Source organism: Ovis canadensis, chromosome 2, assembly GCF_042477335.2.
Source record: "Ovis canadensis isolate MfBH-ARS-UI-01 breed Bighorn chromosome 2, ARS-UI_OviCan_v2, whole genome shotgun sequence".
NCBI classification, from domain to species: domain Eukaryota; kingdom Metazoa; phylum Chordata; class Mammalia; order Artiodactyla; family Bovidae; genus Ovis; species Ovis canadensis.
This window is the reverse complement of record NC_091246.1, coordinates 103,527,052-103,550,416: the sequence shown is the minus strand read 5'-3', so window position 1 is coordinate 103,550,416 and position 23,365 is coordinate 103,527,052. Positions and strand designations below refer to the sequence as shown.

Here is a 23,365-nt window from a genome sequence, read left to right as displayed (position 1 = left end):
CAGCCATGTTCCAGGCAAGGAGTGAAGCCTGCTGCTATTCTCAATCTCTCTGCGAGGGCTGCAACGAGGAGGGAGTTCACATGTTACAGAGAGTTACTGGACAAAAAGCCAGAAAGCAAATGTCCCAAGTTCTAAAGAGAATTAGCCAATAAAACCCAGCCACCTCCTCCCTTCTCACAAGACTCCAACTTAACGTAACTGGATTTAGAATCCACTGTACTTAGGGGAAAAAAGTGGTATGAAGGCAAGAAAGTAAAGGAAATGTTTTCCTTTTCCTAAGACCTCGACTATTAACATATTTATTCTTCAGAGTCCCTTGGACAGCATGGAGAGGAAACCAGTCAATCCTAAAGGAAATCAACCCTGAATGTTCATTGAAAGGACTGATGCTGAAGCTCCAATACTTTGGCCACGTGATGCAAAGACCCGACTCTCTGGAAAAGACCCTGATGATGGGAAAGATTGAGAGCAGGAAGAGAAGGGGACGACAAAGGATGAGCAGGTTGGATGGCATCACCAACTCAATGGACATGAGTCCGAGCACGCTCTGGGAGATGGTGAAGGACAGGGAAGCCTGGTGTGCTGCAGTCCATGGGGTTGCACCAAGTTGGACAGGACTGAGCAACTGAACAACAATTTACAATCAATTACTTCTGAAGAAAAAGACATATACAACAATGACAGCAATAGAAACTATTTCGTTTGGACTCGTCTTTAAAGATAACTTTACAGAAGCTTATTGTAAAAAAGTTCAAAGGACAGATGAGAAGAAAAGGCATCTCATTACCACTATATAATCTTTCCACTTACACTCCTAGTCATTTCCGTATATTTGTCTTTTTAAAAAATGGGTTGAATTGTATACATTTTATAGCTTGTTTTCCAATTAATAAATTGTGACTGTCTTTTTGTTGTTGTTGTTCAGTTACTAAGTCAAGTCCAACTCTTTGAGATCTCATGTGTGTTAGCACAGGCAAGAATACTGGAGTGGATTGCCATTTCCTTCTCCAGGGGATCTTCCCGGACCAGGGATTGAACCTGTATCTCCTGCATTGGCAGGCAGATTCTTGTGACTCTCTTTAGTATGTCAGTATGTGATCACGTATGGATGTGAGAGTTGGACTGTGAAGAAAGCTGAGCGCCGAAGAATTGATGCTTTTGAACTGTGGTGTTGGAGAAGACTCCTGAGAGTCCCTTGGACTGCAAGGAGATCCAACCAGTCCATTCTGAAGGAGATCAGCCCTGGGATTTCCTTGGAAGGAATGATGCTAAAGCTGAAACTCCAGTACTTTGGTCACCTCATGCGAAGAGTTGACTCACTGGAAAAGACTCTGATGCTAGGAGGGATTGGGGGCAGGAGGAGAAGCAGACGACAGAGGATGAGATGGCTGGATGGCATCACCGACTCGACGGACGTGCGTCTGAGTGAACTCCGGGAGTTGGTGATGGACAGGGAGGCCTGGCGTGCTGCGATTCATGGGGTCGCAAAGAGTCGGACATGACTGAGTGACTGAAATGAACTGACATACATTCTTTTTAATAATAATCAAATTCCTCTGTATTTATAGGTTATGCCCTTGAAAACTGAAGGCAGAAAATTCAAGTTGTTCCTAAACCTTTTCCGTCGTAAAGAAGGCCGAGATGAGCATGGTTGCACTAAGACTTCTCAGCATGTGTTTAAATGCTTCCACAGGCTAGCTTTCCAGAAGTAGACTTGCCGGGTCAAAGGGTGGCATTTGGAATGTTTTAATTTAAGCACAAACATCTGTTTTAAATATATTTTTAACTTGTCCTTCGCTTCATTTTTAGTCTCTCTTTTAGTATCAAGACCTATGGCAAATGCATGGCAAGCCCCCTAGGGAGGAAGGCCGATGCGCTCCTTATTTATGCTCTTTCTTGCTCTCCTTTTCAGAAGAAACAATGTCCTTGAATTAGGAAGAAGGAAGGAGTAAAGATGAAAACAAAATAATAATGTTAACCCAGATGAGAAAGACAAGTTTGCCCCTAAAGAAAGACTAGCTTGTTAGGGAAATAAACTCCCATCATCAGAGACATATGCATAGTACTGCATTAGGCCTCTAAGATTTACAGGAAATGAAATATGTAGGTCGAGTCCTAGCCCTTGAGAAGCTTAAAATTTGGCTCAAAAGCAAAATTATAACTACATATACCAAGTCCACCTACAACAGATTGAAGGGTAGGTAATTTGGTTAACTGAAATAATCAGTTAAAGCAAGAACCATAATGTGGAAGACATGCTGAACATTTTACTTTAAGAGAGTACTTGAAGACATTTATGTAGAGAATAGGTCCATTAATTGAAGTTTCATCATGCTTTGGTCAACAAATTCCATTTTCAGTTTCTTTCATTTTAAAATTTTGAAATAAATTAAATGTCTTAATATAAAATTATTTTCTATTAAATAAAAATTGTCCCTAATATTTGTCTTCTCACCTATACCCAATTCTATTACAATTCTTTTCATTTATTAATAAGATCTTTTTGAAGTGGATCATTTTTGAAGTTTTTATTAAGCTTGTTACAACTTTGCTTCTGTCTTTTTATGTGTTGTGGGGTATGTGGATATGTGGGTCTTAACTCTCCAGGCAGGATGGAACCAGCACCACTCTGCACTGGAAGGCAAAATCTTAACCACTGGACTGCCATGTAAGTTCTTACAATTCTTTTTAAAAAGTTACTCCTACGCAGTCTTTGCCAAACTTCAACTTGTTTTTATGGAAGCAATTCTCTTTTTACGCTATCTCATATGGACATCAGTCAGCAAGCCTCACAGAGAGAAGAGTGGATCTCACAAACAGTTAACCAGCCTGTTACTTCTTTTACACAACAGGAGTGTTCCTCAGATCAAGTCCAGATGACAGTCACTCAGTACTCACCCTTACGAGGAGAAATGGGGGAACCAGGGAGCCCAAAGTATAGCTTCTGGTTTTCCGTGGGCCAATGGTGTCCAGGAGGGGTCCCCAACCTCTGGGATCAAATATCTGATGATCTGAGCTGGAGCTGATGGAATAATAATAAAATTAAAGTACACAATAAATGTAATACACTTGAACCAGCCTGAAATGATGCATGATCCCTGCCTCTGGTCCATGGAAAAATTTTCTTCCACAAAACTGGTCCCTGATGCCCAAAGGATTGAGGACCACTGACACAGAGAACAATCTCTGAAGGATTCCTGGGCATCTACAGGCCAGGGAGATTTGCATCCTGATAAAGTGTCAGAATCCACCACGATGCACAGAATCACAAGTGTTAGTCACTCAGTCATGTCCGACTCTGTTACCCCATGAACCAGTCTCCTCTGTCCATGGGATTCTTCAGGCAAGAATACTAGAGTGGGTCGCCATGCCCTTCTCCAATGGATCTTCCTGACCCAGGGATCGAAAGTGCACCACAGGCAGAGTCTTTCCATCTGAGCCACCAGGCAAACTAAGTCTATCTTAACAAGGAAAACACGGGAGGCTGTAGATGGTAAGATTCCTTTGCATTGATATAAAAATTGCACTACACTAGTCTGTTAAAAGTAATAATATCATGATGAAGAGAAGGCTGCTCTGCACTCAAAGTCAGGAGTCGAGTTCAAGGCCAGTATGAATATCCCCGTGGTCAGCTGCTCTGAGCTCCTGCTTCCTAATCTGTCAATTGAAGTGAATTAGTGCAGGATGGTTGTTAAGATCCTCTTTAATTCTAAAGCTCTACTATTTTTTTAATTCTTTCAAAAAATTTTTTTGCTGTACCACGCAGATTGGGAGATCTTAGTTCCCCGACCAGGAATCAAACCCGTGCTACCTCCACCCTAGAAGCCCGAGTCCTAACCACTGGACTGTCAGGAAATTGCCAAACTCTACTGTTTTTAAAAGAGGGTCAATAAGCATATCCTGGAGAGGGAAATGGCAACCCATTCCAGTATTCTTGCCTGGAAAATTCCATGGACAGAGGAGCCTGGTGGCTACAGTCTATGGGGTCTCAAAGAGTCGGACACAATGGAAGCAACTTAGCATGCAATGAACATATAAAACAGAAAAGCAGTAGATTAGACTTTCCAGTAGCTTTGCAAACCAACATATGATCTAAAATCACCTAGTATAATCACATCGTATTTTATTTTACTATGTCATAAATACTTGTCAAGTCTCTACTCTGCCATGCTGGGGATATTTCACAAAACAAGAGAAACATCTGCCTTCATGGACCTTACAGTCTGCTGAGGGGTATAGATGATTTAACAAGCAATGAGGATAAAGTGTGATAACTGCTAAGATGGAAAAATGAGGATATTCTAGCAGGAAGAGTACGTAATGCAGTATGGAAGGATTTTCTCACTACAGTTATATCGAATGCAGGGCCTAAATGAATAAGAGGCTCATTAGGTGGCGGTCTCAGGAGGGGAAATGGTCGAGGTGAGGGAAGCACTGTCTGGAAAGCAGAGCTGGGAGGGAGTTGGCTAGTCTGGCATCTGCAGCTGAACTGCCTGGGATGAGGTATAATGTGCAAAGAGAAGCAGGCAGGAGCTATTTCATGCAAGGCCTTCCAGAACATAACAAGGACTTTTGTCTTTAGCTTCCTATCCGTTGTGGCTGGGCATCACATAACACTTTCAAAAGATTATCCTGGCTGTGATGTGAATAACAGGCTGGAGGGCAACAAGACTCAAGGCAGAAAATCACAGGGAGGCTGCAGCAGGAATCTGAATGAAAAATGGTACCTGGAACTAGAACACCAGCAGCAAGGATGGGGGCTTCCCATGAGGCTCAGTGATAAAGAATCCCCCTGCCAATGCAGGAGATGCAGGTATGACTCCTGGGTCAGGAAGAGCCCATGGAGAAGGAATTGGCAACCCACTCCAGTACTCTCCCTGCCTGGGAAATCCCATGGACAGGGAAGCCTGGTGGGCTACAGTCCATGGGGTCGCAAAGAGTCAGACACAACTGAGTATGTGTCCTCCTGTTGTTGACTAAACAACAACGAGGATGAAGAGAGATTAAGAAGGTGGAACAGGATTTGGTGACTAAGATGTGGGGGAACAGGAGTCAGAGATGATTCCTAGACTCCCAGCTTAAGAATCTGGGTAGAAAATTTTCCACTGTGTTTCCTAAGAGGATTGGATATAAGCCAGGAGTTGCTGGTAGGCGTCATGCCATTGTTTAGAAAGAAGCTGCCTGAGAATGGAGCCAACACAAAGGAAAACGAAACAAAGGCAGAGATGGTGAAGCTGTTGTGATGTCCTTATTTTATGCCTCTGGATTGGCTATCCCAGATCTCGTTGTTGTTCGCTAAGTCTTGTCCGACACTTTGCGACCCCATGAACTGCAGCACGCCAGGCTTCTCTGTCCATCACTAACTCGCTGAGTTTGCTCAAACTCTTGTCCATCAAGTTGGTGATGCCATCCAACCATCTCATCCTCTCTTGTCCCCTTCTCCTCCTGCCCTCAATCTTTCCCAGCATCAGGGTCTTTTCCAGTGAGTCAGTTCTTTGCATCAGGTGGCCAAAGTACTGGAGCTTCAGCATCAGTTTTTCAGTGAATATTCAGGGTTGATTTCCTTTCGGGTTGGCTGGTTTGACCTCCTTGCTGTCCAGGGGACTCTCAAGTGTCTTCTGCAGATCTATGACTGGATGTTTCGGACACACGGATCACTGAATCTTCCTTGTGACTTTTTGGTGATGGTGGTGTTTTGGTGGGTTGTTTAGTTCAATCTGAGTTGGGATCTGTGGCTTGTAAACCAAAAGAATTCAGGGAAGAGAGGGGACAGTAGGAGTAGAGAGACCAGCGTGAGGCCACCGCTGAAGAAGCAACACGGAGGATGAGTCCAGGGAGAGAGAGAGAGGAAAGGAGGCGCCCAGGAAATCGGGCAGAAGTTCTCAGAGAAGCATGTGGCTGGTAAAGCTGAATGCTCTAGAGATGAGGTCGACATGGACCTAGACATCCACACTGGATTTAGCTGCAAGGAGGAGTTGGTGACCTCAGTGAGGACAGTATCAGTGGAGGGATGGGGGTACAATCCAGACTGAAGGGGTGAGGGGCTGAGGTGAGGAAGCAGAACAGAAACAATTCTAAGTCGAGGTGTTGAGTTGCCAAGGGGAGGTGGTTGGGGAGGGAGATGCTTTCAGATGGATGAGGTGGGAGAATGTGTAAAGGCTAACAGGGAGGATGCAGGAAGGGGGACAGTCAGCTGGGGGAGACCCTGAGGAGGGAGGAGAGAGAAGGTCCAGAGCGCAGGCCGAGGCAGAGACTTAGAGGTTGGCCCCAATTCAAGGGAAGAGCATCTCTTCACTGGAAATAGACAGAAGGATGTGGGAGGAATTAACCAGATGTCCTGGCGCGGCAGCAGGAACTAGATGGCATGACAGTCTGACAGCCTCCATCTTCTCCACGGAGCAGCCAGCAGGATCCTTTGCTGAGACGGAGGAGAACGGGGGCTTGGTGGGAAGAAGGGTAGGGCTGGAAGCTTAAGGAGAGTGCAGGCCATCTGAAACTCTGCCGTGGAGGAGAGAGATATTATGCATGCGTGCTAAGCCACTTCAGTCGTGTCCAACTCTTTGCAACCCCATGGATTGCAGCCCACAGGCTCCTCTGTCCATGGGATTTCCCAGGCAAGAATACTAGAGGGGATTGCCATTTCCTTCTCTAGGGAATCTTCCCAAACCAGGGATCAAACCGGCGTCTCTTATATCTCTTACATTGGCAGGCGGGTTCTTTACCATCAGCACCTCCTGGGAAGCCCTAGAGAGAGGGAGACCAGGAAAACACAGAAGAACTGACTGGAAGCTTCGAGGACCCACTGGATGACAGAAACCAGTCATCACTGCTCCTCAGAAGGAAAGCTGTCACAAACCTAGACAGTGTATTAAAAAGCAGAGACATCACTCTACCAACAAAGGTCCACATAGTCAAAGCTATGGTTTTTCCAGCTGTCATGTATGGATGTGAGAGTTGGGTTTAGCAGCATAAAGGTTTAGACCATAAAGAAGGCTGAGGGCCGAAGAATTGATGCTTTCAAACTGTGGTGCTAGAGTAGACTCTTGAGAGTCCCTTGGACTCGAAAGAGATAAAACCAGTCAATCCTAAAGGAAATCAACCCTGAGTATTCATTGGAAGGACTGATGCTGAAGCTCCAATACTATGGCCACCTGAGGCAAAGAGCTGACTCATTGGAAAAGACCCTGATGCTGGGAAAGGTTACAGGCAGGAGACGGGGTTAAAGGACAAAGGATGAGACGGTTGGATGGCATCACCAACTCGATGGATAGGGCTTTGAGCCAACTCCAGGCAATTGTGGAGGCCAGGTGAGCCTGGCAAGCTGCAGTCCATGGGGTTGCAAAAAGTCAGACGTGACTTGGCGACCAAACAAATACCAAACAATGCAGTGGTTTCCCCCAAATCGGGTACATCAAGGAAAGGATGGAATCTGAAAGTGAGTATTGGCTTATACTGAGGCAACTGATTTATAAATGGTCTCTTTCATACATTAAAAAAATGTTAGGGTGTACTGGGATAGTTTTCATCACTGACCTAAAAGAGGAACTTTTCAGTTTGCTGATAGGATCCGCAGCTTTTCTGCAGGGTAAACTGCCAATCTGGTGGAGAGAAACCACAGGCAATTCTCACAAAATGACATGACATAGTCTGGAGTGGCCGATAAGATTCAGCAGGCTGGAATGTGATAATGAATCTGGGTCTAAAACACAAAACTCAGACTGTGCTTGCAAAATAAAGGTCTCGAGATCTCAGTGACCATCTAATGAAGAGATCGAAGTGACCGGAACAATGCTGTTAAGACCAGATACAACCACTGGGTTGAACAAATACCAAATACCAAGAGGCCACTAGATAAGGTCCTTTCCAGCATCAAGACAAAAGTTTCAGTTGAGAATGATAAGAGCTCATGTGAGATAACTGTATCTGAAGGCCCCCTCTACGAATCACATTAGTCATTTATAGTTTCAACTTTTATCCTTATACTTAGTTTCATCTCAACAAAGTTTTTGGACCATATTTGTCTCAGGCCCTCCTGAAATGTCTTTTCTGAATCACAATTACCTCTGTCTTTAGAGAGGTATGATGTAAACACTCTGAATAGTGTTTTGGTTTTTTGGTCTTTCAGAGTTGAGGTGATTTCCTACTAAATTATTCAATTTTCTTTATAAAGAAAAAACAAAAGCAAAAAAAAAAACCAGGCAGCACTTTGCTCTCCAAGGTCTTCCGTGACTGGTTTTCATTTCTGCCACATTTGTTTTTCTAATTTTTTTAAATATTTGTTTATCTATTCGGCTTCACTGGGTCTTAGTCGTGGCATGTGGGATCTCTCGCTGCAGCACACAGACACTTTAGTTACAGCATGTGGGCTTAGTTGCCCTGTGAGAGGTAGCATCTTAGTTCCCTGACCAGGGATTGAACCTTGTACCCCCTGCAATGCAATTCTTAACCACTAGACCACCAGGTAAGTCCCTATCTACCCCAGTTCTGACCTAACATTTCCAGGTTCTTAAGCTGGAAAGTTCTTACCTCCTGACCCTTCAGAGCACTCCGACTCTCCTCAGCTTTTACACATCTAGGTTACCATGTGCTAGAAGCAAGGTGACAAACTAAGATTACATCATTCCTAACCTTGAAGGAGGCACAGACTCAGGAACAATGCCAATACAGAGTGACAGGCGCTGTGATTAGGAGGCAAAGGAGGCCAAAAGGTGGATGTTATCATCTCTTCCAGGATGGGCAGAGTCAGGAAGACTTCCTGGAGGAGGTGACATTTCAGCAGAGTCTTGAAGGATGAGGATTTCTCCAGTCAGGGAAGGTGTGGAAGAGTGGGAAGCAGAGGGAATAGCAGAACATTAAAGAAAAAAAGACACATGGAACAGGCTTACTTCCAGGGGCTGTAGGTTGCATTACGGAACACAGGGTGTGGAGAGAGGTCAGATGAGCCTGCGCAAGTGAGAAGGGACCGGCATTTGGGCTGGTTTTAAGAGCAGTTAAGTTTGAACTTTATCCCAGCCCAGGTGTGAATCAATCATTTTTTCCTTTGGCTTAGATTAGATAAGATTAGAATTGTTGAAAAAGAATTTTCCCTAAGCACAAAGGGAAAAGCAAGCAAATACAAAACAAAAAGCAAACAGCAAACAGCATAAAAATGAACAGCTCACAGATCCCAGGTTTCTCAGCTCCTTCACAAAGTTCCAGCTCCCGATTAGAACCTGCACACAGAGGGCTCGCCGCAAGCCCTCTTTTCCCTCCACCCGTCCGAGCTGGCACCGGAACAGAACAGTAGTCCCTTTGTGCCCTGTGCAAACATGAGGCCGATGGGAGTTTTGCTCCTAGATCCCCCTTCTCAATGTTCACCCCGGGCAGTCTGGCTTACACAGCGGTTGACTGAGCTTCTCCACCGAAACTGCCTCTGGAGGTCTTGCTCTTAATCAGGGGTCAGAAAAGGGCCCTTCCAGAAAGGGGCCACAGGGTAAACAGTTTCAGTTTTGGCTCGGCCACAGGTACTCGATTCTGATGCTCCAGCAGGAAAGCGGGTGTAGACAATGTGTAACGCAAAGACCCTGGCTGTGTTCCAATAAAGCTGCATTTACGGACACTGAAATTGGACTTTCATATAATTTTCTCATGAAATATTATTCTTTTTAAAAAATCATTCATTTATTGACTTCATACGCAATTATTTTTGGCTGTGCTGGGTCTTTCTTGCTGCAGGCACTCTTCTCTAGTTGCGGTGAGCGGGCGCTGCTCTTCGTCGCGGTGCGCAGGCTTCTCTTGTTACAGAGCGCTGGCTCTGGTGCCCAGGCTCTGCAGTTGGGGTGCACAGGCTTAGCTGCTCCGAGGCATGTGGGATCTTCCCGGACCAGGGATCAAATCTGTCTCCTGCACTGGCAGGTGGATTCTTTACCAGCCACCAGGGAAGCTCTCATTTATTTATTTATTTTTAAAGATGTGGAATTCGATCTAGATTTTTAGATGTGGACCATTTTCAAAGCCTTAATTGTAATTTGCTACAATCTTGCTTCTGTTTTACTTTTTTTTTTTTTTTTTGGTTTTTTGGCCACAAGGGAAGTGGGATCTTAGCGCCCCACCCAGGGAGGGAACCTGCACCCCGTGCACTGGAAGGCAAAGTCGTTTAACCACTCGGCCACCAGGGAAGTCCTTATCAGGAAATAGTATTCTTATTTTAATTTTTTTTCAACCATTTAAGTATGTAAAACGCATGCTTAGCCCAGCAACTGTACAAAAGCAGGCGATGGGCCAGATTTACCCTGTGCATTAAAGGCACTGATTCCCCTGGCAAAGATGTCCTCTTCTCTTTTATGTCATCAGTTTATTATTAAAACTGATACCAGTAATACTAGTGGATAACGTTCGTTGAGCACCTACAGGTGACAGGTGATATGTACTGCAGAGAGTTGCTGTGAAGAATAAATAAAATAATGTCTGTAGAGCACTCAGCGTAATGCTTGCTCAGAGATAAACATGAGTGCTTCCCTGGTGGCTCAGGGAATCCAGGAAGATCCCACACGCTGCGGAGAAACTAAGCCCATGCACACGACTATCCAGCCTGTGCTCTAGAGCTGGTACTCCTGCAACAAGAGAAGCCCCTACAACGGGAAGCCCTTTCAGCTACAGAGTAGCCCCCACTCTCTGCAACTAGAAAAAGCCTGCACAACAATGAAGACCCTGCACAGCCAAAAATAATTTCTTTTAAAAAAAGAGGAAACTTCAAAAAAAGAAAGAGGTAAACATCATTATCGTCAGTTACTGTAGACAAGAGTTAATCAAATCTAATCGAATCTAATCTCAAAGGCAAAGGAGAAAAGGAAAGATATACTCGTTTGAATGCAGAGTTCTAAAGAACAGCAAGGAGAGATAAGAAAGCCTTCCTCAGTGATCAATGCAAAGAAATAGAGGAAAACAATAGAATGGGAAAGACTAGAGATCTCTTCAAGAATATTAGATACCAAGGGAACATTTCATGCAAAGATGGGCACAATAAAGAACAGAAATGGTATAGTATGGACCTAAAAGAAGCACAAGATATTAAGAAGAGGTGGCAAGAATATACAGAAGAACTGTACAAAAAAGATCTTAATGACCCAGATAATCACAATGGTGTGATCACTCACCTAGAGCCAGACATCATGGGATGTGAAGTCAAGTGGGCCTTAGGAAGCATCACTATGAACAAAGCTAGTGGAGGTGACAGAATTCCAGCTGAGCTATTTCAAATCCTAAAAGATGATGCTGTGAGAGTGCTACACTCAATATGCCAGCAAATTTGGAAAACTCAGCAGTGGCCACAGGACTGGAAAAGGTCAGCTTTCATTCCAATCCCCAAAAAAGGAAATGCCAAAGAATGCTCAAACTACCACACAATTGCACTCATCTCACACACTAGCAAAGTAATGCTCAAAATTCTCCAAGCCAGGCTACAACAGTACATGAACTGAGAACTTCCAGATGTTCAAGCTGGATTTAGAAAAGGCAGAGGAACCAGAGATCAAATTGCCAACATCCGTTGGATCATAGAAAAAGCAAGAGAGTTCCAGAAAAACATCTATTTCTGCTTTATTGACTATGCCAAAGCCTTTGACTGTGTGAATCACAATAAACTGTGGAAAATTCTGAAAGAGATGGGAATACCAGACCACCTGACCTGCCTCTTGAGAAACCTATATGCAGGTCAGGAAGCAACAGTTAGAACTGGACATGGAACAACAGACTGGTTCCAAATCAGGAAAGGAGTACGTCATGGCTGTATACTGTCACCCTGCTTATTTAACTTATATGCAGAGTACATCATTAGAAATGCCGGCCTGGACGAAGCACAAGCTAGAATCAAGACTGCTGGGAGAAATATCAATAACCTCAGACATGCAGATGACACCACCCTTATGGCAGGAAGTGAAGAGGAACTGAAGAGCCTCTTAATGAAGAGAATGAAAAAGCTGGCTTAAACTCGACATTCATAAAATGAAGATCATGGCATCCAGTCCCAACATTTCACGGTAAACAGATGGGGAAACAATGAAAATAGCGACAAACCTTACTTTCTTGGGCTCCAAAATCACTGCAGATGGTGATTGCAGCCATGAAATTAAAAGACACTTGCTCCTTGAAAGAAAAGCTATGATAAACCTAGGCAGCATATTGAAAAGCAGAGACATTACTTTGCCAACAAAGGTCTGTCTAGTCAAAGCTATGGTTTTTCCAGTGGTCATGTATGGATGTGAGAGCTGGACCATAAAGAAAGTTGAGTGCCAAAGAATTGATGCTTTTGAACTGTGGTGTTGGAGAAGTCTCTTCAGAGTCCCTAAAGGAGATCAGTCCTGAATATTCATTGGAAGGACTGATGCTGAAACTGAAACTCCATTACTCTGGCCAGCTGATGTGAAGAACTGACTCACCAGAAAAGACCCTGATGCTGGGGAAGATTGAAGGCGGGAGGAAAAGGGGACGACAGAGGCTGAGATGGTTGGATGGCATCATGGACATGAATGTGAGCAAGCTCTGGGAATTGGTGATGGACAGGGAGGCCTGGCGGCTGCAGTCCATGGTGTCTCAAAGAGTCAGACACGACTGAGCAACTGAACTGATACTGATAGACAAGGGGCACCTCTGTTGAAAGTTTGGGATGTACCTCTCTGGTGATCCAGGGGTGAGTAATTTTCCCCACAATGCAGGGGGCGTGCGTTTGATCCCTGCTTGGGGAACTGAGATCCCACACACCACAGCTACTGAACCCACACAGTACAACTGGAGACGTCCTTGAGGGCCCTGAAGAAATAAATAGTTTTTTAAAAAGGGGGGAGGGGAGGGGCAGTCATCATTTGAATAAATTGGAAAAACCTGAATGATACTATGGATTTTTTTTTAAATTGGAATAAACATGACATCAGATATCTTGATAATAAACATAACAATAACTGAAAAAATTGCTAACTACTATTATCATCGCTTATGACTGTTTATACATCTTCTCTCTGATCAGTAAAATGACTCATGCGAGGCAGATATTAATATCCCACTGAAGAGCAGAAAGATTAAGGAGTCTGTGAAATCACATAGCCAGCAAGCAGCAGAGCTAGGATTTGAAGCAGCTTTATCTGACTTCAAGGACCATGCCCTTTCCACCACAGCACAACCTCCTGTTTAGTTTATGAGAAGTAAAACCACTGGCTTGGTAGTGGACCAGCAGCAGGAGTGACGATCCCCAGAGCCTGCCACCTTGTGTCAAGACTGGCACAGGACTCATTCTATTCTCCCTTCAAAGCTTAAGTGCCTGTTGGACCACCTAGCTCTGGTTTCCTGCCAAGAGATCCTCTACTTTGCGAGAACAGTACAAATGACCAAGCTCAAAGGACAATTAGATGCTTTCCTGCTCAGGTATCCAATTCAGCCCCCTCTTCTCCAGGTCCCTCTGGTGACTCATCCTCAGGGAACTTCCTGAAAGTGACTGTCCGGGAATCCCACCGCTACAGCATTACAACAGAAAAATACTTTCCACACTCAGCGCTGACTCCAGATGGTTTCTACCAAAGGTAAAATCCACTCATCTGCATGACATCTTCAGAGCTAACCACCAAACATTATTGAAGATATTGTCCACAGCTTTGAGACTATATTCCAGGGAACCCATGAGGTAAATCCTTCCCTGAGTTTAGTTCCAGGGGAAAAAAGCTCTCCTCTAGAGTGGAATCTGTATACTTTATCTTGCCAGAATAATAAAATGATGTAACCATACCTGTTTCCTTTATATCATGACTTCCAAGAAACGTAAAACCAAACACTGTGCCAAAGTATCTCATCGCAGATGCCCAGTGGGATCTACTTCCGCCTTGCTGCTGGGACCATTTTCGTTTTATATTTTGAAAAAAGGCTCTGATAGACAGTGTGTCTCCTACAAGCCAGGCACCCTGCCTCCCCTGATATGCCCTTCCTCCCCACATCATTACAAATCTAGTGCTTGTTTTACTAAACTACCCCAGAGCCTTAAAGTTATGCTTTGGGCTAACCTGGTGGGTCAGTGGTTAAGAACATGCTTTGCAAGGCAGGAGACACCAGTTTGATCCCTGATCTGGGAAGACCCCACGTGACTCAGGACAGTTAAGCCAGTGCACCACAGCTACTGAGCCAAGCTCTAAAGCCTGCAAGCCGCAGCTACTGAAGCCCATGTGCCTGGAGCCCGCGCTGCACAGCGTGAGAAGCCACCGCAGTGAGAAAGCCAAGCACCGTCTCCGAAGCCAGAGAGAGCCCTCAAACAGGAAAAATAGACAAAATAAAAGAAGAATACCTCTAAGAAATAAATAAAGTTATGCTTTACCTTGTATTCTAACCTCAAATCTGGAAGCAGACAGAACCAAATACTCTGGATTTTTTAATAGGCTCTAGTCACATTTAGGCACATAGTTATGAAGAGCCAACCAGGCTTTATTCTTTGGGGCACAAGATGAGGATGTCAGTCCATAAAGGTTGGGCTTTTTTCCAGATTGCACTATCTTCCACATCACTCTCTCTTTTTGTACCACTGCCTGTCTCCATGTATTGCTTTTTTGATCTGTCTTTTTGGGATTTCTGCTGTGGGCATCACTCTAATCCTCCATGGAGGCATTAAAACTCCAGGCAGCACCATACTATATACAGAAAACCCTAAAGACTCCACACATTTATTAGCTCTACTAGAGCTAATAAATGAATTAAGCAACGTAGCAGGACACAAGAATAACATTCAGAAATCAGTTGCATTTCTTTATACTAACAATGAAATATCAGAAAGGGAATGTAAAAAGAGCAAGACCTTTTAAACTCTCACCAAAATAAAATACCCAGGAAGAAACCTGACCAAGGAGGTGAAAGACATATACAAAAGATATGTGATGCTCTTGGGCTGGAAGAATTAATATTGTTAAAATGGCAATGCTACTCAAAGCAATTTACAGATTTAATGAGATTTCTATCAAGCTACCCATGATATTTTTCACAGAACTAAAGCAAATAATCTAAAATTTTACTTGGTACTATAAAAGACCCAGAACGGCCAAAGCAAATCCTGATGAATAAACAAAGCAAGGGGCATAACTCTCCCAGACTTCAGACAATACAACAAAGCTACAGTAATGAAAACAGTATGGAACCGGTTTAAAAAAACAGACATACAGATCAATGGGACAGAATAGAGAACCCAGAAATAAGCTCACACACCTACAGTCAATTAATCTTCCACAAAGGAGGCAAGAATATAAAATGGGAAAAAGACAGTCTCTTCAGCAAGTGTGTTGGAAAATTGGACATCTGTATATAAGTCAATGACGTTAGAACACACCCTCAAACCATACAAAATCAGACTCAAAATGGCTTAAAGACTTCAACATAAGACATGATACTATAAAACTTCCAGAAGAGAGCACAGGCAAAACATTCTCTAACAAAAATTGTACCATTGTTTTCTCAGGTCAGTCTCCCAAGGCCAAGGCAATAGTAATGAAAGCAAAGATGAACAAATGGGACCTAATCAAACTTACAAGCTTCTGCACAGCAAAGAAAACCATAAAAGAAAAAGAAAAGAGAACCTACAGAATAGGAGAAAATACTTGTAAATAACATGCCTGACAAGGGCTTAATTTCCAAAGCATACAAACGGTTCATAGAACTCAACCAAAAAACAAACCATCACAAATGAGCTGAAGACCTTAACAGACATTTCTCCAAAGAAGAAATATAGATGACCAGTGGGCTTCCCAGGTGGCGCTAACCCGCCTCCCAGTGCAGGAAACGTAAGAGAGGCAGATTCGATCCTGGGTTGGGAAGATCTCCTGGAGGAGGGCATGGTGATCCACTCCAGTATTCCTGCCTGGAGAATCCCACGGACAGAGGAGCCTGGTAGGCTTTATAGTCCATAGGGTTGCAAAGAGTCAGACACTACTGAAGCAACTTAGCACACAATAGGCATATGAAAAGATGCTCAACATCACTAACAAAGAGATGAAAATCAGAACTACAGTGAGGTACTACCTCACACTGGTCAGAATGGCCATCATTAAAAAATAACAAATGCAGGAGAGGGTGTGGAGAAAAGGAAATCCTCTTACACTGTTGGTGAGAATGTAAGTTGGTGCAATCACTATGGAAAACAGGATGGAGGTTCCTCAGAAAACAAAAAATATAATTACCATATGGATCCAGCAACCCCACTCCTGGGCATATACCCAGAGAAAACGGTAATTCAAAAAGAGACATGCACCCCAGTGTTCACAGCAGCGCTATTCACAATAGCCAAGACGCGGAAACAACCTAAACGTCCATCAACAGATGAATGGATAAAGAAAATGTAGTCTACAGATACAACGGAGCGCTACTCAGCCATAAAAAAAGACAAAATAACGCCATTTGCAACAACACAGACGGACCTAGAGATTTTCATATTAAGTGAAGTCAGTCAGAAAGAAAAAGATAAACACCATATGATATCACTCTTATGTGGAATCTAAAACATGACGCAAACAAACCCAGCTGCAAAACAAAAAGAGATTCACACACACAGAGAACGGACTTGTCGCTGCCAAGGGTCGGGGCAGGGGGAGGAGGCGCTAGGAGTGTGGGGTTAGCAGATGCAAACTACTCCATTTAGAATGGATAGATAAAAAGCTCCTACTACATAGCACAGGGAACTGTATCCAATCTCCTGGGGTAAACCATAATGGAAAAGAGTATTAAAAAAGAATGTATATATGTGTGTAACTGGGCTTCCCGGGTGGGTCAGATGGCAAAGAATCCGCCTGACCTGCCAATGCCAGGAGACTTGGGTTCAATCCTTGGGTCGGGAAGATCCCCTGGAGAAGGAAATGGCAACCCACGCCAGTATTCTTGCCTGGAGAATTCTATGGACAGAGGAGCCTGGTGGGCTACAGTCCATGGTGTCACAAAGAGTTGGACACGACTGAGTGTAACTGAGTCACCTTGCTGTGTAGCAGAAATTAGCACAACACTGTAAACCAAAAATGCATAGGCAATGCCCATACTTGGCCTATACCAGGGGCGAGGTCCATGAGCTGGACCCACTGCCTCTGCAGCCCCCGGACACACCTCAGGAGACTCATCTAGGGCTGAGCGGCTTCTTCATTGGAATTGCAACTCTCTTAGGCATCTGGCACCTCCCACTTCACCTCAAATCACCTCCCCTCCAGCTCTACCTGTTCCCCTATTGACCTTTCCAGGAATCAATGAAGGTTTATGTAACTTAGGACTTTATGTCCGAGGGAAACTGGCAGAGCACCGAGAACAGAGCTGGCAGATGCTGATTGCTAGACAGAAACATTGGAAACTGGAGAGGGATTTTGACACAACGAAGGCCCTCCAATATTCACTATCAAATGAATGAATGAATCAGCAAACTCCATTTATCACCGCTTTCCCACCTTGATACCTAGACAAAGCCAGCAACCAAATCCCACGTTCTAAGCACCCAGATTTCTTCAAGGATTGGAGCCCTATGAATTTGCGGCAGTAAGTGTGATAACAATGCAAAACTTGATTTCTCTTTCTGCTTAAAAAGAAAGTCAGATCACACCTCTGCCTGCCCAAAGAGCTTCCTTATAATGACCAGGCATGACTGTCTGGCAGAGGCCATGTTTTTGCTTTGTTCAGTGACTCTGGGCAAGTCACTTGCTCAATGAGACTTTTTAATTTTTTTGCAAAATACACGTACAATTGACTATTGTATCCTTTTTTAAATGGATGGTTCAGAGTCATTAAGTACATTCACATTGCCGTGCAGCCATACCACCATCCATCACCACAACTGTTTACATCTTCCCAAACTGAAATTCTCTACCCATGAAATAGCAACGTTCTATCCCTACTCCGCCCGTCCTGGCAACCACCATTCCACTTTCTCTCTCTATGAGCCTGACTGTCTAAGGAGCATCACACACTATTCTCCCTTTTGTGATCGGCTTAATGCACTGAACATGATATCCTCAAAGGTAATCCATGTTGCAGCCTGTGTCAGAATCTCCTTGCTTGTAAGTCTGAATGATGCTTCACTGTAGGTACAGACCACATTTTGTTTACCCATTCTTCTATCAATGGACACCTGAGTCGTTTCCACCTGCTGCCTATGGTGAATAACGCTGCTATGAACACAAGTGTACAAGTATCCAAGTCCCTGCATTCACTTCTCTTGGGTGTACGCCCAGAAGAGGAATTGCTGGATCACAGGGCAATTCTACATTTATTGTTTTGAGGAACCACCACACTGTTTTGTTCAACAGGACTTTTAAATGCAGAGACGGAAGTGCTTAAGGAGCTGGGCACGGCAGTGCTTCTGCCAAGCTGAGAGATGTTGCCCAGGTGCAGATGTTGCCCGGGTGCAGATCTGCCCAGAAGGTTGTCTTGCCTCATTCTCTAGAGGAGAAGGACCCACCTGCTGTTTGGAGTAAGTCCTGCTTTCTACACTAGACCTGGGTCTGAGCCTGACCCTGCCTCAGTATCCACTTCTATAACGTGGGTCAATAATACTTAATTTACAGGTTTTTTATAAGGGCCAGGGATGAGGCACAAAGCAGTGAGGTAAGAATGTATAAAATGAAGACGTAGGGACTTCCCTGGTGGTTTCAGTGGGCTCGCAACGCAGGGGGCCTGGGTTCAGTCCCTGGTCTGGGAACTAGATCCCACATGCCTCAACTAAGAATTCGCATGCTGCAACTAAGAATTCACGTGGCCAAATAGTTTTTTAAATAAAAAGAAAGAAAAGAAAATGAAGATGTGAATCTCACCTTGCTGACTGCAAAGTGTGGTTGTGAAAACCAAAGTAACAGATGACAGAGCTGGGAAGGGCCATGCTTTCTGCAGATGCTCAGCTCTCCTCATTTCTTTCTTTTGCCACAGCCTCCTGCCCCCTGGCCTCTTGAGTCCCTCCTCCACTACAGATTCAGAGTGAACTCTCTAAAGCAGACAGGCTCCTGCCCCTCCCACTTAGGTTTTTACCCTTTACCCTGGCCAGGCCTTTCTTTCTTCAGTCTATTTCTCCCATCTTGCCACTTTACCCCGAATTTATTTGGCTGCAACAGGTTTTAGTTGCGGCATGTGGTATTTGTAGCTGGGACATGCAAACTCTTAGTCGCGGCATGTGGGATCTCGTTCCCTGACCAGGGATCAAACCCTAGCCCCGGGAGCACTAAGTCTCAGCTACTGGAACACCAGGGAAGTCCCACCTCCATGGTCTTCTTAATGCTTGTCCCCTCCACTAGAGCACCCTTCCTCCAATCCTAGCTAAAGCCAGTCATCCTTTAATTACTAATTTCTAACATTTCCAGACCTTTTCTGGCTCCACTGGACTAGATTCGAGGCCCACGGCACCAGGAGCAGAGATCTATCACCATGCCAAGCACATGCTTCTTTATAACCATCTGTGGGTTGATTTCCCCAACTAGATCAGCTCCTCACAGTCAGGGGTTTAGAAGACTCATTTCTGCATTTCCAGTCTTAGCACAGTGCCAGGCTGTTTACTGAACAAATAGATGACTATAAAAACAGGGTGGCGTTTTTATTGTAAGAAAGTTGAAATAGTTCACACATGATTAACTCTTGAGTTAATCAGAATAACTGCTTCTGTAGTCTCATACTACATGACTATTAGAGAATAATTAGTATTACTATGAAACGGGGCATTTTTTAAAAATTGGCACCACGAAGGACGGAAACCAAAGGGTACTTTCAAGGTACTTTTGAGTTCCTTGAGTCTGCACAGTTCTGAGATGCTTTCCTTTTCCTAGAATCTGAGAAATATTCTGATCTCTACATCTGTGGTCATGATGACATGACCCCCTGATAAGCAATCATCCCAAAGCTATTTCTCATCAGTGCATGAAAACAACGAACTGGCATTTAGTTCAGTTCAGTCGCTCAGTCGTGTCTGACTCTCTGCGACCCCATGGACACAGCACGCCAGGCCTCCCTGTCCATCACCAACTCCTGGAGCCTACTCAAACTCATGTCCATTGAGTCGGTGATGCCATCCAACCATCTCATCCCCTGTCGTCCCCTTCTCTTCCTGCCCTCAATCTTTCCCAGCATCAGGGTTTTTTCAAATGAGTCAGTTCTTCACATGAGGTGGCCAAAGTATTGGAGTTTCCAGCTTCAACATCAGTCCTTCCAATAAATATTCAGGACTGATTTCCTTTAGGATGGACTGGTTGGATCTCCTTGCAGTCCACGGGACTCTGAAGAATCTTTTCCAACAGCACAGTTCAAAAACATCAATTGTTTGGCACTCAGCTTTCTTTATAGTCCAACTCTCACATCCATACATGACTACTGGAAAAACCATAACCTTGACTAGATGGACCTTTGTTGGCAAAGTAATGTCTCTGCTTTTTAATATGCTGTCTAATATTCTTGGTCATAACTTTCCTTCCAAAGAGTAAGTGTCTTTTAATATCATGGCTGCAAACACCATCTGCAGTGATTTTGGAGACCCCCAAAATAAAGTCTCCCACTGTTTCCCCATCTATTTGCCATGAACTTAGTTTTCTGAATGTTGAGCTTTAAGCCAACTTCTTCACTCTCCTCTTTCACTTTCATCAAGAGGCTCTTTAGTTCTTCTTTGCTTTCTGCCATAAGGGTGGTGTCATCTGCATATCTGAGGTTATTAAGTCTGCAACCCAATGGACCATAGCCCTCCGGGATCCTTCTGTCCATGGGATTTCCCAGGCAAGAATACTGGAGTGTGTTGCCATTTCCTTCTCCAGGGGATCTTTCCAACCCAGGGATTGAACCTGTCTCTCCTCCACTGTAGGGGGATGCTTTACCATCTGAGCCACCATTAATCAGCTCCTTTTAAGCTTCAAATGGTACAGTCTAGTTCTCACAGGTGTTGGCAATTATTAATTATTAATGACTTTTTATTTTATTGTTGAATTTTTAAAATTTATTTATTTGGCTGCATCGAGTAAGTTCAGTAGCTGTGGTGCTCAGGCTTAGTTGCTCCCAGGCATGTAGGATCTTAGCTCCCCCAATGATCAAACTTGCCTCCCCTACACTGCAAGGTAGATTCTTAACCACTGCACCACCAGGGAAGTCTCCCCAGATTGTGATTTTTATCTCTAGGGTTTACTGCCACTAACTGAGGACCTCAGGGTGAGAATCACTGACATAGACTAGCTAAGACCATTTTTTTTCCTTGCTTTTAACCTTTTAAAGATTTGTATCATTTTACTCACAAATACACAATGCTTTTAAGTAAATGTCAACGCTAGATATGGAAAATATTTTCCAAATAGAAAATATTATACATAATGAGAAATTCATAATTTTATATTTGATGGAAAACTGACACTTCTGGAGGAATGTACCCAGACATGGTGTTAAGGATCATTAAGAATTTCTGCTTAAATATTTAGAATCCTTACAACTCCTAGACTTAGCTTCTTTCCTTGGGTGGACACAGGTGAGGTGCTAGCAGTTTGAAAGAGCTTTCTTATTTTTGATTATCTCAAATTAAGAGGTCTGTTTAGTCTAAAAAAAGGGGGAGGGGAATCTGTGTTCCTTTTACTTTTAGAAGGAAAGTTTATCTTTCCAAACTTCTCAGAGGCAGAAATGTTTTAGACCCAAGCTTACTTGATTTCCCATCTGCCTTTTATTATCAGGTACTTGGTTAATTACGGTCATCTGAAGAATATATCATTTAGATGGTTTTCCTAGTTACGATCTTTATTACTAACCAATAAATGAAACCGCTTGGATTTCACAAGTAAAACCAACCAGTTGATATTTACAGGGTGAGGGTTTTAAAGAAAAATAAACCTTTAAAACTATGGTTTATTTTGCACTGAAGTTAGGGATCAGGGATCAGGGTGCTTTTCTAAGCCTTTAGTAGTGGGGAAAGGTGGAGTCACTTTAGACTTGCTGGTTTCACACTGGGATTACTTCAGAGCATTGCTTCAAGGGGAGCACTGGGGTAACAGAAAGCAGACTGAATGGGCTGAGCCATGCAGTGTGACCAAGAAACAGGCTGAGGACGACAGACCTCCAACAAGCTTAAGCTGTCCCAGGTGCCCGCAAATTCCAGCGCTTTCTATCTGCCAAACTTTACTTTTTTGAAAAGCTGGGATCTCCAAACGAGGGTCAGCTGTGCTGAGGAGCTCCGGGGTGCGGCGGAAGCAGTGTCCTGGGGTGCAGAATTTGAGGGCACTCACTGGCTTAGATCCCAGGATTGCTACCTCCTGGTGGCTACGTGGTGGCGGAGGCCGGGCACGAGACAGACGCCTCTAACTCACTGAAACAGCGAGGACTCAGGATCCCTGCTCACACCAAGTACATCTAATTTTTCAGGAGTTTTTACGTAGACACACATCTGAAGAAACCAGCCTACACCCATAAAAGTTCTCACGCATTCTAACCCCACTCGCTAGTTAGCATCCCTACATAAGGCAGGAGAGATGAACCTAGAGTTTGAAATTACCCTGGCATGGGCACCCCAAATCAGGCTTCCCAAAGCCCAGCGGAGACTGGAGGGCACCGGGAGAATGGGACAGAAACAAGTTTTAAATAAATTCTTCGGAGCGAAACTGGTTGCTCCATCCCTAAATTTTAGCAACGTTAGGGCTTCTCAGGTTGGCAACAGCTAAGATTTCACAGCCCACCCCACCACCAAGAAAAAATATGATGGCCCGGAAGAGCCCCCCACTACCTTGCTACAGCGCCAGGTGGACAGGTCTCCGAGGCCGGGAAGCACGCGACCGGAGCCCGGGCGCTGCCCGCAGGAAAGGCGCAGCGGCGAGCGACCGAGACCAGAGCTGCGGCTCTGGCCCCGCCCTATAGCGCCCCGCCCCCTGGACGCCACGCCCCTCGGCCGCCCGCAAACCCTCGGGGCTCGGCCGCCGCAGCCGCAGCTCGGTCACCCCCGGACCCCAGCGCCCGGTGCATTGTGGGAAACCGGAGCCCGCCGCCGAGCTTGCACTGACCCCTGGCGGGCGCGTCCGAGAACTAACCCAGGGCTGGCGGACACCGTGTCCGGAAACCGACCGAGGGAGGAGAGGCGCCCGGCGCTCAGGGGGAGCACAGGGAGCTCGCACTGGTTGCCTATTGCTCCACATCTCAAAGATGAAAATAAATGATGCTTTCAAAGTGCGTAGGGCCCCCTCCCGGGTAGTGATGTAGGTGAAAAACTAAGCAACTGTCAGTCTTGGAGAACCTTTTTAAGTTAGGAAAAGTAATTTTAAAATCATAAAACTAAGTGACATGAAGATTATGGAAAAACCTGCACAGTTAGTTTTTAGTTCTGTGAAACCACAGATCAGCTCAATCTGTCTAGAGAATAACGGTAATACGGAACATAGACTACAAAAGTGTCTAATCC

At 44.5% G+C, this 23,365-nt stretch overlaps 1 protein-coding gene across 1 annotated transcript in view; it reads right to left on the bottom strand.

The window, feature by feature from the left end:
- Positions 1-22,776, bottom strand: part of EXTL3 (exostosin like glycosyltransferase 3) — a 133,299-nt gene extending 110,523 nt beyond the window's left edge. The window contains exons 1-2 of the mRNA XM_069576704.1: positions 22,697-22,776; positions 2,899-3,022 (exon numbers count right to left, since the gene is read on the bottom strand). The gene's annotated coding sequence lies outside the window, so the exon portion shown is untranslated. The remainder of the gene's footprint in view (positions 1-2,898; positions 3,023-22,696) is intronic.
- Between the last annotated feature and the right edge of the window lie 589 nt (positions 22,777-23,365).